General features: G+C 45.0%; 1 protein-coding gene and 1 long non-coding RNA gene across 2 annotated transcripts in view; one reads left to right on the top strand and one right to left on the bottom strand.

The window, feature by feature from the left end:
• LOC147737284 (uncharacterized) overlaps nt 1-17,048 on the top strand; it is a 1,685,245-nt gene that overhangs the window by 1,575,964 nt on the left and 92,233 nt on the right. The gene's annotated exons all lie outside the window — the stretch shown is intronic.
• On the bottom strand, nt 9,889-16,874 carry LOC147737285 (uncharacterized). The gene is made up of 3 exons (XR_015299313.1): nt 16,755-16,874; nt 16,257-16,326; nt 9,889-10,070 (listed from the first exon to the last, which is right to left on the bottom strand). It is a non-coding gene; the product is annotated as an uncharacterized LOC147737285 (long non-coding RNA).

Genomic DNA, 17,048 nt, shown 5'->3' with positions numbered 1-17,048 from the left:
TACTTGCGCCTGGTTATAGTATTTATGAAAAGTACGTCAATTTATGAGAAAAAATCCTTTAAAATCACAAATTCCTTCTCTGCAGCCTTTCTTCTCAGTCCACTTTACTTTCTCTCCTTTCATGTCTCTCACGAATGTGGTCCCTCTTCTATCCTTTTAAGACTCTCATTCCCTCACTCAAGTGGACCTTCATGTTCTTAATTTATCTCTTACTTTCTCTTTCTAGCTTCTCACTTTCTTTTTCCCGTATTATCTCACTGTTTTCTTTTAACTCTCTTCCTCTTTTTCAACAGCCTTTTTTTCTTTCAATCTTGTTTTTTTCTCACTCTTTTTTTTATGTCTCACTGTCTGTTGTATTTTCGCTCTCTTGATCTTTTTCTCTTCTACTAGCTATGCTGTTCTTTTTATCCCTCTGTTCTTCACTCATCCTCATCTTTGTCTCCTTTTATCTCTCTATTTTTGCCTTATTTGCTCTTCTTCTTAACCATTGTCTGCATCACCCTCTTTCTTTCCTCTTTTTCACTCTGTTCTGATACCTTTGGGTTTCCTCTAGCTCTCCATTCTCATCTTTCTCACTCTCCACCCTACTTGCAGAGTGTGCACCTTTAAGCACTCTGAATAAGGGGGACATCATATCTGACAATCTCTGGCTGATATCCATCATCTCACAAATTCTAAATGCTAACCTTTGACTTTTTCACTCTCTTCTATAATTCCCTTGATTTTGCTGTCACTTTCATGTTAATTTGTTTCTCTTTTGCTCTGGTTCTTACCCTATTTCATTCTCTCATCCTATTTCTCACTTAGTTTTCAGATTCTCTTAGTCTATCTTTCTATCTCTTTTGCTATTTTGGTCACACATAAGACTACCAGAATTTGAAAACAACAAAAAAAAAAAGTATATTTAAAAAAATCTAAAAGATGGACGACTATTTTACATCAACTGAGGGGTATGGGATGACAGTGCTTATCAACATCGAAATGCCAAGGAAATAAATAAAAGGCCATTTTAAACACCATTTCATACCGGCTAATTAAATTGCTTTCTGATAACAGAAACTATATATTCTCTGCATATCAGGTTTCAGAGAGGCCCTTCCGGATCGCAGAGTTGAAAGGGTCTTATCTAATGTATGGTTCATATGAGGGCAGATGGAGTCACATCAGGGCACATAAATGTAAACAGCCCAGTGCAATAACGCGCAGGGCACCGAAGGCTAGGGGTCAAAGTGCAAAATGCTCCTAGGACAGAGAACATAGGCACATCTATTGTTAGTGCAGCAGACACAGTGGCACCAGGGCTGAAGAAGAGGTAAGAGCCGGGGCGTGGCCAAGCCAGAGACCAAGATTGTCGCTCTGCTTTGAAGCTCCGCCAGCAGTTGTTGCAACAACGTGATGTCCCGCTATCCAGCGAGGCTACCAGGCAGGGAAAAGACGCCTAAATGCAGCGGAAGGGATCCTGATTAAAAGTCTCCCTGCGATGCTGCGAGAAAACCACCGGAACGGCAGAAATCAGCGACTCCAGGCGGACGACTTTCAAGATGGCGGAATTGACGATATGAGGAGACTCCGGGTGCGGCGGCGGAGGGACTGAGCCAGCAGCTGGGGTGATGTGAGTCACCGGGCCACGGGCCGGAGCGTTAAGCGGCCACATTCTGAGCAAAGAGGTGCTCGGTACTGGCGGGAGGTCCGTTTGACCTCTGGCGGTCCGAGCACGGCACTTTTATGTCTGCGCTGATCGCGGGGGCACACAGGGATGGTGCCTGCGATCTCTCTCCCGACGACATCTGGTACAGCATTTCCAAAGCGCCCTTGGGGATCTCCTCCCCACATAGGCACTCGCTCGGCCGCGGCCTGCGCTGTTCTCCCTCTCTTCCCCCGCAGGGCTCCATTGTTGTAACGCCTTATGGCATGGCTGCGCTGCTCCCGGAGCGAAAAACGGAATCCAACCCTCAGCAGTGTCTCAGCCCCAGCCACCAATTTATGCTGCAGCACACTTGAAACATTAACTGCCCACTGCACATTGCCTTGTCTTCAAACAACCTGCTCCGTGGAAGTACTGTGCCTCGACCACTGCTACGCCACAAGCTCCATTGTGGGAGACAATAGTGAAATACCCAAAACCTCCCCTGTAGCCAGGAAAATACAAACACAGGTTGGATGCCCATTCCTTGCTTATCAGTTCTGCTTGCCTTATCTCTCTTCGCCAGCTACTTGCACCTGCTCTGCGGCCATAACCAGAAGACTCTGGCATTGGGCTTAATTAATACTTGGCGGGTGGAACTGCGGTATGGGCCGCAAAGACCCCAAACAGCGCTTACTCCCCTTCGAAAAGGTCACGAAGTAGCCCAAGAAGCCCCTGACAACATGGCGGAAGGTGGCCAGAAAGACACAACACTAGAGGGTGATACCAACCAATTAGGTTCCCTGCTACAAGAGATGAGAGCGGGGTTCAGAGCCCTAGATGTGCGCTTTGATGCCCTAGATAAGCACATGGCGGATCTGGGATCGAAGATCCAAGTTCACGACAGAAAACTCGACGTGGTGGAATCGCATACATCAGATCTAGGAGATGGAACGGCGCAATCCTTGAAAAGGCTCGGCCGAATGGAACGTTACCTCAAAAACGTCACGATCAAGAAAGAGGACTTAGAGGTGCGCAGTCGCCAAAATAACGTGCACATTTTGGGTGTTCCACAATCGACAGCCACTGGTCGCATGGACACCTTGGTAGAAACAATCCTGATAGACTAATTTTGTAGAGAAGTCTTCACTATGGGCTTTGTGATAGGACGCGTTCATAGATCACTAAGTCCAAGGCCCAATCCTGGATGCCCGCCCAGACCCATCACTGCCCGTGTCATGAACTTTAGGGATCGAGACACGGCCCTGCGCCTGGCACGAGAACAGGGCGAACTGGTATGGCAGGGCTCCAAGCTGTCCTTACACCCAGACTTTACAATCATAGTACAGGAGGCCAGGCGGAAATACAATGGAGTTAAGGCAACACTCAGAAATCTAGGACTGCTCTATCCAGCTCGGTTACGTGTTGAGATCAATGGGAGAGCCCGCGTCTTTGACAATCCTACGGAGGTGCAGGAGTTCTGTCACACTTACAAACTTAACAACAAACGCCCAGCTGAGGACAAAAGACTTCCCCCTCCGCAGAGTGGTTCAGACGTCAGCATGGAATTATTCTCGGGAACTGGGCACGGCTGAACTGTTAATATGGCCTTCTTTTACATGGAGACTTGAATAAGTTGGGATTTCATTTAATCACTTTTAGTATCATTTTTTATTGCAACGTATCTGTAGGGCCGCTGCCACCACCCCTAATGGTGTTCACCTTATAATTGTTGTGTGAATTTAGTAAGTACTATTTATGGTTGTTTTTCAGCGATGCAGAAGAACCGTTGGTACTGCACTGTTTCTGGATGGTAATGGTTTTGCCTCTCTGGTAGGGTGGGGAGGCTGGGTGGGGGGGGAGGCTGGGACATTGTTTAGCTACACTGAGACGTTCTTAGGTACACATTTGGATGTAACTGGCAAGTACGCACGGTTGATTTTCATTAAGCACTCATTTTTACCACCACCATGGCTCAGTTAGGGTATAATTCTGTACCCTCAGAGGTGGTTTTGGTGACATGGAACGTCCGCGGCCTGAACAACACTCGCAGGAAAAGGCAGATAACTCAGTATTTACTATGTCACAGGGTAGATGTAGCTTTCTTACAGGAAACTCATCTGCCTCCTAGTGATCAGGCCCACTTTGCCGCAAATTGGGAAATACATCGATATTTTGCCAACTTCAGCAACTTCGCAAGGGGCACTGCCATTCTTATACATAAATGACTCCCCTTCCATTTGCATTCTGTAATACGTGACAGTGAAGGCAGGTATATCATTGTCCTGGGCACGTTAATGGGTCACAGGGGGGCATTGGTCTGTGTGTATGGCCCCAATAGCGGCTCCCTGGACTTTATTATACCCTACTCTCTAAACTGTCGCAGCTAGGCCCAGTTCCCCTTTTACTGGGGGGTGATTTTAAGATAGTCCGGGACCAGTCACTTGACACCACTTCGAGAGCACTAGATCCCAAACCGTGAGCACGAAAGGCATTGAGCTCGCTTTGCGATCAATTCTCCTTAATTGACATAGGTCGTACGCAAAACCCGCATAGCACGGACTATATTCACTACACTGGCAGTCATACCACATGGACGAGGCTCGACTATTGGCTGGCATCCCCAGAATTTATCAGCTGGTGTCATGTAATCCGGACACTTCCTCGCACATATTCGGATCACTCCCCAGTATTATTAATATTGAAGGTCCCACGATTCCCCAGCCGCGCATTAGATGATGACGTTTTTAGACAGGAATAACTAGAAGCGATAGAGGACTACTTCGTCATTAACACTGGTTCAGTAGACACTGTGGCAATGTTATGGGAGGGTTTTAAAGCATACATGAAGGGCGTGTGTATATCCAAAAATGCCGGTGTAGTGCCGGATTTGTGCAGTAAGTTAGCCCGCCTGGAAAAGGACCTAGGGCCGTTAGACTCTGAACAACGCCAGGCGACAGGTCCCGAAATAGACAAGCGACGTTTGTCCCTGCTCACAGAATTCAAAGATACGCTGAGAGTTAGATCCTTTTTATGGGGAAATACTACAATGCCAGGAAATACGGCGAAGGCGAGTGGCCGGGACGAGTCCTAGCACAGATGATTAGACCTCCCTATTGTATGGTATACATCCCCGAGTTGAGAACTTCGTCGGGACAGCAGATCACTGACCCACAGGATATGTAGGGGGAATTTATGTCCTACTTTAAAACATTATACACCACTAGATTGGGTCAAGACAGGGCGCAGCAGAAGAGTTATTTGTCCGGGGTCGCTTTCGTTTATTCCGAGAAGTTTATGCAGGACTTTCTCGCTGAGCCTATCGCTGAGGAGAGTATTGATGAGGCATCTCTGCCCTGAAGAGTTCCTCGGTCCCGGGGCTCAACGGTTTCACTGCGGATTTTTATAAGGCCTATAAAGATTTATTGATTCCCCATCTCCTTAAATTATATGCAGAAGCCCTGGAGAGGCAGATATTACCTCCCACCCTGCGTGGGGCAGTCTTCATTCTTCTCCCCAAACCTGGCAAGCACCCACTGCTATGTGGTTCCTATCAACCGTTATCACTCTTAAACCTGGACTACAAAATAATGGCAAAGGCTCTGGCATGTCGCCTGTCTCTCCTAATAGAATCTATCATTTCCCCGGCCCAGTCTGGTTTCATACCCCATCGCTCGACAGCCTTCAATCTATGCACATTATTTAACACTCTGCATAGAATTAACCCGGAAATCCCTGCTGCGGCAATCCTATTTGATACAGAAAAGGCATTTGACTCCCTTGAATGGCCTTTTATTTTATCCATCATGGAGTGCATGGGGATGCCGTTTGGTTTCATTGCCGCGACTGCTCTGCTATACAGTCAACCACTGGCCCGAATCCAACTAAATGGTACATTGACAGCTCCCTTCTCACTTTCACGTGGCACGAGACAGGGCTGCCCGTTGTCGCCTCTGTTGTTCCTTTTAGCCACGGACCCACTAATACAGCACTTCCAAGAGAAACGCCTTCATAGGTGTTTACACTTCACCACCGGCCCTTTGTTAGTATCATTGTATGCAGATGACATGATTTTATATGTACGCAACCCCCAGACTAATTTGGATCCCCTTATCCGGGAAATTCTGAGCTTTGGCAGACATTCCGGACTGGGTATCAATTGGAACAAATCTGTAATTTTTCCACTCACTGCCAGGACAGACAAGTGGGACTTGGAATGCCCCCTGGAATGGAATACTGACTCGGTTAAATACCTGGCCATACATATACACTTAGAAACAGAGCAGATCATCCGCCGCAATTACGGACAGCTGTTTCCAAATTAGAGACTCAAACAGAGAAATGGCTAAAGCTCCCACTATCCATGGCTGGATGACTTTCCCTCATTAAGATGGTCGTCCTTCCTAAATTTTTATATCTATTTCAAAACATCCCGATCCCTCTCACGAATAAATTCTTTTCGACCCTTCGATCACACTTAATAAGATTAGTATGGGGTGGCGGAAACACCAGGGTAAACTGGCGGGTTTTGACACTCCCCGGCGATAGAGGTGGGTTTGGGGTCGCTGATTTACAACTGTACTATTTAGCTGCACAGTGCAGTTTTGCACAGACATGGTACCACCCTGATGCCTAATTCCATACCTCCGACCAGAGTCTGACTTAGTCCTCCCGGACATTTTAGCGTCGATATTAACTAAGGGTTCCCCCAAAGATATCTAACGCGCATCGACCACTAGTTGGGCATGTGAGAAATTGCGTTGCATAACACACACACCATTGCTTTATTCTTCTGATCTCCCACTCCCGAACCCTAAGTGGATACCTGGAACTAGCAAAAAGCTCATACAGAAGACATGCGCTACATTTGACATTGCTAAGATCGGCGATCTATTTCCAGATGGACATATTTTTGATCCCGATGATGAGTCCTTCTTCCATGGTGCCACATTCATGGACAGATACGTCCTTCTACGAATCTGTTCTGCCCTGCGAGCTATTTTAACGGACTACCCTCTGGAACCTCCTTCCTTCCCCCCACTCACGACAGTGATAAGCAGCGAGAGAGGGGTACACCTAATATCCCAGCTCTATAAGGCATGCGCTGCAATCGTAGACAGAGTACGCACTGCCTGGGAGACCGACTTGGGTAATCCGATCACAGACGAACAGTGGGCTGCCTGCTGTGCAGTTACGAAAAATGTCTCCCTTAATAGCCGACACAAACTAATACACTTTAAGTTTCTTCGTAGGATATACATTACCCCCTCCAGACTCCACAGGATAGACCCAGCCAGACCGCACCATTGTGCAAGATGCAACGCTCCAAATGCAGACTTTGCCCACCTCGCCTGGACCTGTCCACGCAAACACTCATACTGGGTAGGAATACATAAGATATGTTCTTGATCGTTGAGGGCAAGTATAATGGGAAGAATTTCCAAGAGGCTTGGTACCGGGTTCTCAGATGGAAGTACTTGCAAGGGCTGAGTGGTAATATTATCGACACTTGTGTCCCCTAAGGAGGACTGCATCTGGTAGACAAGAGGCTGCTGTGATAAACACCGCTCAGTTAATTCAATTTCGTGCACGAGTACACTCATTGCCCTAGTTAAGAATGCATCAAGCGTGTCTACAGTCCCTCCACCCAGCCTCTTCTTGGCTCAGACTGGCGTGGACAGGCCTGCCCTTGGCCTGGGCTTCACCCGGGCGCGGACCGCGCCGTGGGAACACCTAACGCTTAAATGCGTGACCACGGCAGCACGGGGGTCGGGAGTTGTAGACCTCCCATGCGGGATTACGGGAATTGCATCCTCTCCCTCCATAGTGACTCAGGCGGTGGCGGCTACAACAGCCACTGGAACACGTTGTGCTTAAATCTGTAAGTCCAGCAGCAGGGGTGTTGGGAATTGTAGTCCTCCACCTGCGGACTGCAGGAATTGCATCCTCTCTCTCCTCCAGTGACTTAGGCAATGGCGGCTACAACAGCCGCGGGAACACGTTGTGCTTAAATGTGTGCGTCCAGCATCAGGGGGGTTGGGAGTTGTAGGGTGTACCAGCGGGACTGCAGGAATTGATTCCTTTCCCTCCTCCAGTGACTCAGGTGATGGTGGCTAGACTCTGAGACACACATGTAAGTCAAATACTAATGTTCCTGCGGAGAGGTTGGAGTTTTGTTGTCTAGTGGCAGTTTTGACTGACCAGCATGCCTAGTAGCACTGAGGGTTAATTATCCTGCTCCACAGAATGCGTACCAGGCTTTTATCACAAACATGACTGTATTTTATGAAGATTATAGCAATGAACAACTGGTTTTGTCATACAGATCCTTTAGGTACTTGTGCAACGTCTGGTGCACTACAACACCATGCACTGATCGGGGGAGTGGAGGCTCAGGTGCTGTGTGTTCAGAACATGGGTTTAAAACCACCTGCTGCCAAATTCCTTGTGTGTCCAAGAGTTCTCAGGCAACATTAAAAATTTAAATATGCCTCCAGTGAATAATATTTCTGCTGGAGCGAGATCAGCGTTTTGTCTAGAGGCAGTTTTACCTCATCATGAAGTAGCAGAGAAGGGTAATGTGACTGTCAGTCAGTCAAACCACTTTATTCAGTTAATTAATACCATACAAGTAAAATTCTGATAACCCAGTACACAATAAAAACATTTAAAATCCAAACCACAACATGTGAGCAAAAAAATAGAATCAATGTTACAAAATCAATTTCATAGGCATATAAAAACCCCAATAGCCAATAGCACATATATAGACAAAAGGACTACTACATTAGGGGTATTTTCAAGAAAGGCAACAAAAAAGGAAAACAATGATCATATGTATATAGTTGATGCTTATGTAACGTTTATCATAGGGTACATTTTTTGTCTGAGACGAACGTCTGCTACTAAGAAACTTGCAATATTAAAAATCTCCCATGGATCAATCAACATTTGGAGTTAAATTAAAGCAGGTTTAACCTGTACAAAACCTTTTTTCTCTTAAAATAGGAACTAAGAACTTCCTGCGAATCACAGTATAATGGTCGCAAAACATTATAAAATACATAGTATCCTGTGGTGAGAAATTGTCACAGGTACACGGACTCAAATCTTCTTGCCTACTCCATCCTTGGGAATTACCTAAAAAGAAGTCAATTCGGTTAAAACAGAACCTAGTTAAAAGCAAACGGTGGAAGGGTTTAGTAACAATTCTCAGGTAAGGTTCAGTCAGAGGGGAGGTTTTTGACAAAAAATAAGCCTTTACTGATGGTTTCAGTAGCTCCCGCTCCTCACGCTCCACCGACACTCCACCGACAGGAAATTCAAGAATTGGGTTTTAATCCAAGTTAGGTCCTCTTTTTTTATCGTATCCGGTGAATAAAAAAGATCTCGGCGCCCCAATTTTAATAGGCTGTGCTTAACGTAATAAAGCCACGGGATACTACTAACTTTCTCCAAAGTGATGCAGTCCCTAATAATCTGATGGTTCAATATTAAGTCTAGATTAAGCCAGGTCTTGAACCGAAAGACCACTGGGGCCAACCTCATCAAATCTGACACATACCTAACCCCTAGCAGAATGGACAGAGAATGGTGACCATATGCGTTTGTTGAAGCACAGAGAGCGGAGAACGTTGTATATGCCTCGGAGAGGTTACTAAGAAATTAATTGGCGTTCTATTAGTGGCATGTGAATTAAAAGAAAGTAATGAAGTGAGATTTCCTGGACATTTGCTTGTTCGTCCTGAACTGGGTTCTAAATTCAGGGCACCTGGACTTGGCTCTACAAGTTTCCTTACCTTTGTCCTGAGGAGGCCAAGAATGATATAAAGGCCGAAACGTGGCCGTGTCAGCAGTCTTTGACAAGAGGAGTCTGATTATAATTGATATATCTTTCTGACGAGTGAATTCACATTTCTGAATTAAGGTCTCTAGAGGGGTAATTACCTCGTGTGCATATAATACAACCTGAAAGTGTATTCCCTTTATTTAATAGACGAACACTGTTTTTTCTATCAAATGGGTAGAAGGAATTTTATGAATTGTATTTTGGGATGTCTACTTATTTGTAGTTTTTTTTGTAAAAGCAAATACCCAGGCAGGCTTTAAGTACAAAAGCTGGCTAAATGAGGAGACATATTAAAATACACAAAAGTGATAAAAATGATTACTGCAATGGACTGAAATGATATCAAAAGAGATACTCTTTAATATGAATATAAAAGGTGAATGTATACATATAATTGATAATTTACACAATAGACAAATTATATCATAAGATTTGTGTGACTGTTTTCAGAATATATTAAAAAACTTCATAGAATATAAAAAAGGATTCTTTTCTTCAATAATATTCTCTGATTATGGAGAATAGGGCTGTGTGTCAACGCGTTTCGACAAAGTCTTTTGTCTTCATCAGGACAAAATGGATGTTCAGCCACTTTTTCTAAACAGAAAAATACAATAATAGTATTTAAATAGATTTAAGATCACAGTGCATTGCTCTTATAAAACATAAAAATATTCTTCAATTGATCAAGTTTCTTAGCCAGACTAATGTAGTAGTACAAAACACATTGAGAAAAGTAGTTGGAAATCCTAAATATTTCGTATTCCACAATCTTTACAAACAAAACTCTCTCCTTGACATTATAATTACAAACATATTCGCTAATATATATCAGAACTCTGTAGAGGTTGGCGTATCATTCTTAAAACTTCATATTCCAGAATGGTATCCCTAACTAATACTGGGAAGTTTTTTAAAACAAGAGATTTCTCATTGATCCCTATGTATTCTATTTAGCGTTTATTCGAGTTAGTTTAAACATGAAGGAAGGCCTATGTTAAAGGGTAGGAGGGCATGAAATGTGGCAAGTTTATGTTAGTCGATCAAAATTCATTGCGATAGGTTCAAAAAAGGGCATCTAGTTAAACAGGAAGAGTAAAAGGATACAGTTGGATGATTCAGAGTTCCTGTAGGTTTATGACTCACTGAATTTTTAGAAGCCAAAACTGATATCTAACAGGAAAAAGGGCACAGAAATGCTTTTCTCAATTTATTAGGTTTCTTCTTTGTTCATATCTAATCTTACCTAAAATAAATAATGACCAGAAGGATTCGAAGTTGTTGTAGGGAGTAAGGCACCTTTCCTTTTAAAATCCGGAATCGGTATGTGATAACTATACAAAGGAAACAACATATTGGTATTTAAGTTCCTATTGTAATTTACCCGTGGTATACATGATTCTTCCTCTTTTGATTTTATGATCATATCGGTAAGAACTCGGCTCACTACGCACAAACTCCGCATTCGTTTAACGTAACTCCGCATCCGGCATAACGGAGTTTTTGTTAAGTCCTCCCTCGTTATCTTTCAACCCCGTTTATAACCTAGTGATCTTTTGGTATCCTTCTTTGTGTTTAGTGGACGTACTCTGATCTGAACAAACACAACAGCCCCCGAGTAACACGAGCAAAGTTAGGACACGCAACGGCTTTTATTACCGCGTCCTTCTGAAATAACCATCGGCCTCTGTCCATGACCACGCCTATATGAATAATCGACAATTATAAGAGGTAAAGAGGCTTCTTTGCTCCATCCCGGCGGGCAGCCAATCATAACCCAGCAGCAGGCGGGACTTCCTTCTTTCTTCTGGCCCGGCCTACGTCTTCTCTCCCGTTGCCTGGCTTCCTGCCTCAGGGGTCCGCCAATGGAAGTGCGGCCCCGAGCAGGGAGGCGGGCAAACAGACTTTTTTTTTTCTAATCCGGTCTTTAGATCTGTACATTTTGATATCTCACGGTTCCCTTAAACTATACGATATCATCAAATAATACGGACTACAATTTGGAAATAGAAAACAGCCTCATGTATTCAACAGTAATCAAACTATGCTCGGCAGTAGATAAATACACAGCGTGTTCCCTACGAAAGAGTGTACTTGGAACCAATGACATGTGATAAATGCAGTGCAAATGTTAGCTAAAAGGGTCACTGAAAAGGGCAACAGAGTTAAAATCCTACTGGACCCAGTTACAACACTGCTCTTTGGCTGGAGTAAGACGCCGGCGCGTGACATTTTCTGCTGTGCGTAATTCAGCTGGGTGCACACAAAATATCACTCGGCACAGCATCACTCTGTGCAACCATTCAACAACAACTGATTCTAATATGTTCTCTCAATGTTTCAAATCTTTATTACAAATGTCACAAAAAGATGTTAATATTTCACTTCTGTTCTTGGATTTTCATCACAATAAAATACACTGAACATAATCTTCCCAAAAGTTATTTACAAAAGTTTAAGCTATTGCCATTATAAATTACAATAACTTTTATTTAAGTATTCATTATTAAAAAAAATAAAAGCCATTGTTATTTGTAATATTAATACATCTAAGTCATGTAAATACAACACATATTGCATTACAAATGCTATAGGGGTCCCGTTTGCGAAAGTTAAAACAATTGGCGTTGTAAATGACAAAGCTATTTATTTCGCTATTTTTAAAACCAACACATAACTAAAAAATGTGTCATTTACAATACCAATAGCTCAAACTTTCCTAATGCGAGACCTATTGCATTGCAAATGCTTGTTTCTCTATTAGGCTGCAGCAGTTGCCTACAATGGATGAAAATGGCCCGGGTGGGGCGCGCTCCAATGCGCCTCACCACTTGTGATTGGTGGAGCCTGGAGGGTTGGGACGCCGAGCTCCAGGCATAGAAAACGCAGAACGGTGGGAGCGGGAGCCAGGACCCATCCAGAAGCGGGACAATAAGTGTTATGTAATATTTTGTTTTATTAAATAAACCCCTCCGCCACGACCCCATTTCCACCGCCCCCCCCCCCACCCCCACCCGCCCGTCATCCCGGCCGCGTCTCGCAGTAAATTTAGAAGGCCTTACATAATAATTAAGTCGTTTAATGTGACTAAACAACAATGGCCTTGAGGAAACCCTCCACATGGTAGCTACTAAAGATGGTAATTCACTTTGGGGCTCAAGCATGAAGGCAGGCATAAAGAATCTGAAGCGATAACGCTGTATCCATGAAAAACAATGTTGTACAGGGTGTGACATTTACACGTCTTAAGATATGCAGAAATGTGGACAGGTTGTAGGTATTTACACTGCATTTGTCTGTACCTTCCCCGACCATCGTCCAGGCCAGGCCCCCTACGCGCCTTCATGGCCCCCAGGTAGAGTCCAGGCACTGGGCCAGCTGCATAGAATGCCGCCCTCACCTTTCACAGCTGCATTATGTGACAACAGATATCTGTAGAAGGGCAGTAGACTATGCTTTCCTGCCTGCCACCCCCCTGGGCTTCCCTCGCCCCTGCTGCTAGGATCAGGACTCAGCTAATGAGCAGGGCGAGCAGAATATTCCCAGAGAGGCACCTAGCGCCCACTTAATTAATACTTAAAAGCTCGGGTCCACCGGCCGCTGAATTTCAAAGACGGCGAGGCACAAACACCGTGTGGGAAAGCTCCATGGATAAGTGAAAATAAATATTTGAAGGGAACAGAAAGGTTGGGTCACTCAAGGTGTGCCCAGCCTGCGGACAGTTGTGACCCTGCCGTGTGGTTAAACACACAGCACTGCCTGCCGCGGCAGGTCTAAAGGCTGGGGAGAGACCTAGAACAGAAGGGGAGCTTTGATTTGTTAACAAAAGAAAGAGGGCGGTGACCCGTGGGCCTGCTATTTACCTAACTATGTCTGCCACGGCCTTAGAGTTCATAGTGGCCCACCACGGGGACCAGTTCTTTTAAAGTTCTAGTCCCCGGTGCAGGTGTACAAACATCCCTTCGAGCTCGTCATGGCGGTGAGTGAAATCAATTTTTGGTTACATTCAGAATGCCCGGAGCAGAAAGAGCTGTGAGTGTGTGTGATAGAGGTGAAGGCCATGTGGACTCTGTGCTGAACGACGAGCACGCAGGGGAATGAGCAGTCTGGAAGGGCATTGTTCACCATGCCAGTGTCCAGCGAGATTCCTACTACTGACCGGTTTACCCAGTTCAAAATAATACGCAATGGAGCCGTGCCCATTAAAAGCAATCCTTCCTCGTTTAAGGTTTTTTGGCAACTTAACTTTTCTTATGACGAGAGTATCAAGTCTGCTTTGACAATTTAACTTAAGTTTTTCTTAGACCGTGTACATTGTCAGGGCACTCTTAATTTCCATGCATGTTGGACAGTCCTGGCATGGATTTGTTGTTTTAATAGTTGGTGGGTGTAATCAATGGATGGTGCACAGACATAATAAAATAGTATTTACCCTAATGTTCGGACTCGCTTGTACACCCAGTGCTTTACTTATAAGAGGATAAGTATGGATTTAGTGGGTCCTCTCCCAAAATTAAAAAGATGATATATCTATATACTGGTTATTGTTGATCACGCAACTCGATACCCAGAAGCATTTCCCCTACAAACACCAAGCACGAAAAAAACATCAGTGACAAGTTACTAGAATTGTTTTCGAGGGTAGGATTTCCAAGAGAGATTTTGGCAGGCCAGGGTACCCCCTTTGTTTCTCGTTTAATGAAACAAGTCTGTAAAACCTTGAAAATTACCCAAATAAAAACATCGGCTTATTACCCTCAGACAGATGGTCTGTGCAAGCGATATAACGCCACCTTCAAGCTAACCATGAAGAAAATGCTAACCACCGAAGGGAAAGATTGGGACATGTTGTTGCCACTCGCCCTCTTTGTTATTTGAAGCCAGGTTCCGAGAAGCTTGGGTTGTTCTCCCTTTGAACTTCTTTACGGGAGATAGCCACAAACCTTGCTAGAAATGACAAGAGAAGCGTGGGAACAAGAGAAACAAGAAGAGACACAACACCATCTAGAATGCACCCAAAGCCTAAGAAACCGTATAGATAAATTGCGAGATTTTGCTCACAAAAACCTAGAAAAAGCTCAAAGAAGCCAGCAGATGTCTTACAATAAAGGAAAGAAGTGACAACAGTTACAGGTCCATGACTGGGTGCTCCTATTCCTACCTTCCTCTATACACCAAAATCGGGCAGAATGGAAGGGACCATATGAAGGTGCTGAAAGGATAGGCCTCACTACTTACCGGTTATGCCTTTCCTCAACCAAAACCTAGATATACCGCATAAATCTACTAAAGAAATGGTTGGGACCCCTCCCCAAAGACACCCATTACGTTTTGTCTGACTCAAAACCCATTCCTTCAACATTGAATAAATTGCCTATAAACGAACATCTAACAGAGGAACAAAAAGTGTCTCTTGAGACCCTCTTAGAGTCCTTCTCCTCCATCTTTTCCGACCTCCTGAGAAAATCAACAATACTCGAGCATGCCATTGTTACCCCACCAAATAAAGTAATAAAACAACGCCCCTACAGAATACCAGGCGTTAGGCGGGACGCAGTTCCTGCCGAAATAGAGAGCATGTTACAACTAGGAGTCATAAAACCTTCCAGCAGTAACTGGTCTCCCCCATTGTCATAGTTCTGAAACCTGATGGTTCCATCTGTTTTTGTATAAACGTCCGAGCAGTCAATGCCATCTCGAAATTTCACTCATTCCCATTACCAAGAGTCGATGAATCGAGAAATTAGGCTTAGCCCAATATATAACCACATTCGATCTTACAAAAGACTATTAGCAGGTACCACTTAAACAGGAAGACCAAGAAAAAAATGCCTTTAGCACCTCTAATGGGCTATGCGAGTTTACTGCACTGCCTTTTGGGTTATACAGAGCACCAGCGACGTTCCAAAGACTTATGAACAAAGTTTGCTCCCAACATCAAGAGTACTCCTTAGCCTTCATAGACGATATCATAATATTTAGCCCTAACTGGGAACTACATCTCGTCCATTGTGGCAAGATATTCCAAGCACTTAGGACTGCAGGGCTCCACATGAACTCCAAAAAGTCCAGGATAACCTTTACCAAAGTCAAATATTTGGGCTATTTATTGGGAGATGGGGCTATCGCTCTGCAACAAGAGAAATTGAGAGCAGTCTTAGATACCCTCTTCCCTACCACCAAAAAAGGCATTTGATCCTTTTTGGGCTTACAAGGCTTCTACCGCCGGTTTAAACCCAATTATTCTGAAATAGCAGCACCACTAACCGACCTACTGAAGAAAGAGAAAAGGAACTAAGACTTGGTAAATCCTCCCAACCCGCCAGAAAGGCATTCCACGAGCTCAAGTGAGCCATAACCTAAGGCGGAGAAACCAGCAGGGAAGACCGGAAAAACTGTGAACACTGAACAGCCTTCCGAGAGAGAGAACTGGAGCCTTGGGGAGGTCACAGCTTGTTGGCGAGCGGAACACCTGAACCTGGCGGAGGAGGGAAAGTCGAAACAGAAGGAGACCAGACCTCACTGAAGGACGTGGAGTCACCACGCCATAGCCCTGGAGTAACGTGGCTTTTACAGGAGTGTGGGCGTCTACGGGGGTTTTGGAAAGGGGCTGAGTCAGAGAGGGATGGGAGGGGAGGCTGAGGGGTGAAAGGGACCCAGGGAAAAGGAAATGAGTGAGATGGAAAAGAAAGACAAGAGCAGAAATCATCGGCTACTCATTTTCTTTTGGTTGCTCGAACCTCACATCCTCCCTTGTCTAAACCATAAAGCAAAAACACTTACCTGAGTCTTTTCCTTCTGTCCGAGGGACGACGGCGGCCGAGGGTCACCTAAGGGACTGAAGAGGAAGACCCTGTGGGAAAGAAGAATATAACAGAGACAATCAATCATTGTGATTTCCTGTAATACTAATAAAAAGTGCATAACAAGAAATTATTCAGTGCAGTGAGCTCCTGCTTGACCGACTCTTCTAGAACGGGGAGCTACATACTCTCCCTACAGGGAATGGGAGACAGAAACACAGAGACCAACAGACACACACACAGGAAAGCAAAGTAGGGAAACGCTACATACAGTTGTTCTATGCTTGCATATGTACATTGTTTTATAAAGATGGTGGAACTATTGATTTGAATGCACTTTCTTTTCTCAAGTCACAAATGTATGAAACAGTTCAGAGTCTGGAAACCACTGCACAGCCCCTGCCCTGAATGTTGCCTCTCAGTGTCCTGAAGATGCCCCGTGCTCGAGAGTCACCCTGGGGTCAGAGGCCTCCCTCACCTCTGCTTGAGCCCCGCTCAGTGGGGGCTGCAGGGTCTGGGGGGAGGGAGCCACCGGGGGCCCGGCTGCCTGTGAGGAGTGTGTCCCGGTGTGTTATTCCCCCTCCGAGTGACGCGCGAGCTCAACAAAACAAAACAATACGTCTCACTGCTGGGCACGCGCAGGACCGCGCGTCACAGCGGCGCACGTGCGGAGCGAAGACACTACGTCCTATCGCCGAGTTAGGACCTTGCACGGGGTACGGACTGTGAACCGCCCTGGACAGGGAACCCTCAGTCTCACTGCGCATGCGCA

This window comes from Lissotriton vulgaris, chromosome 1_1 (genome assembly GCF_964263255.1).
Source record: "Lissotriton vulgaris chromosome 1_1, aLisVul1.2, whole genome shotgun sequence".
NCBI lineage: Eukaryota > Metazoa > Chordata > Amphibia > Caudata > Salamandridae > Lissotriton > Lissotriton vulgaris.
This window is presented reverse-complemented; position numbering and strand designations above follow the sequence as displayed.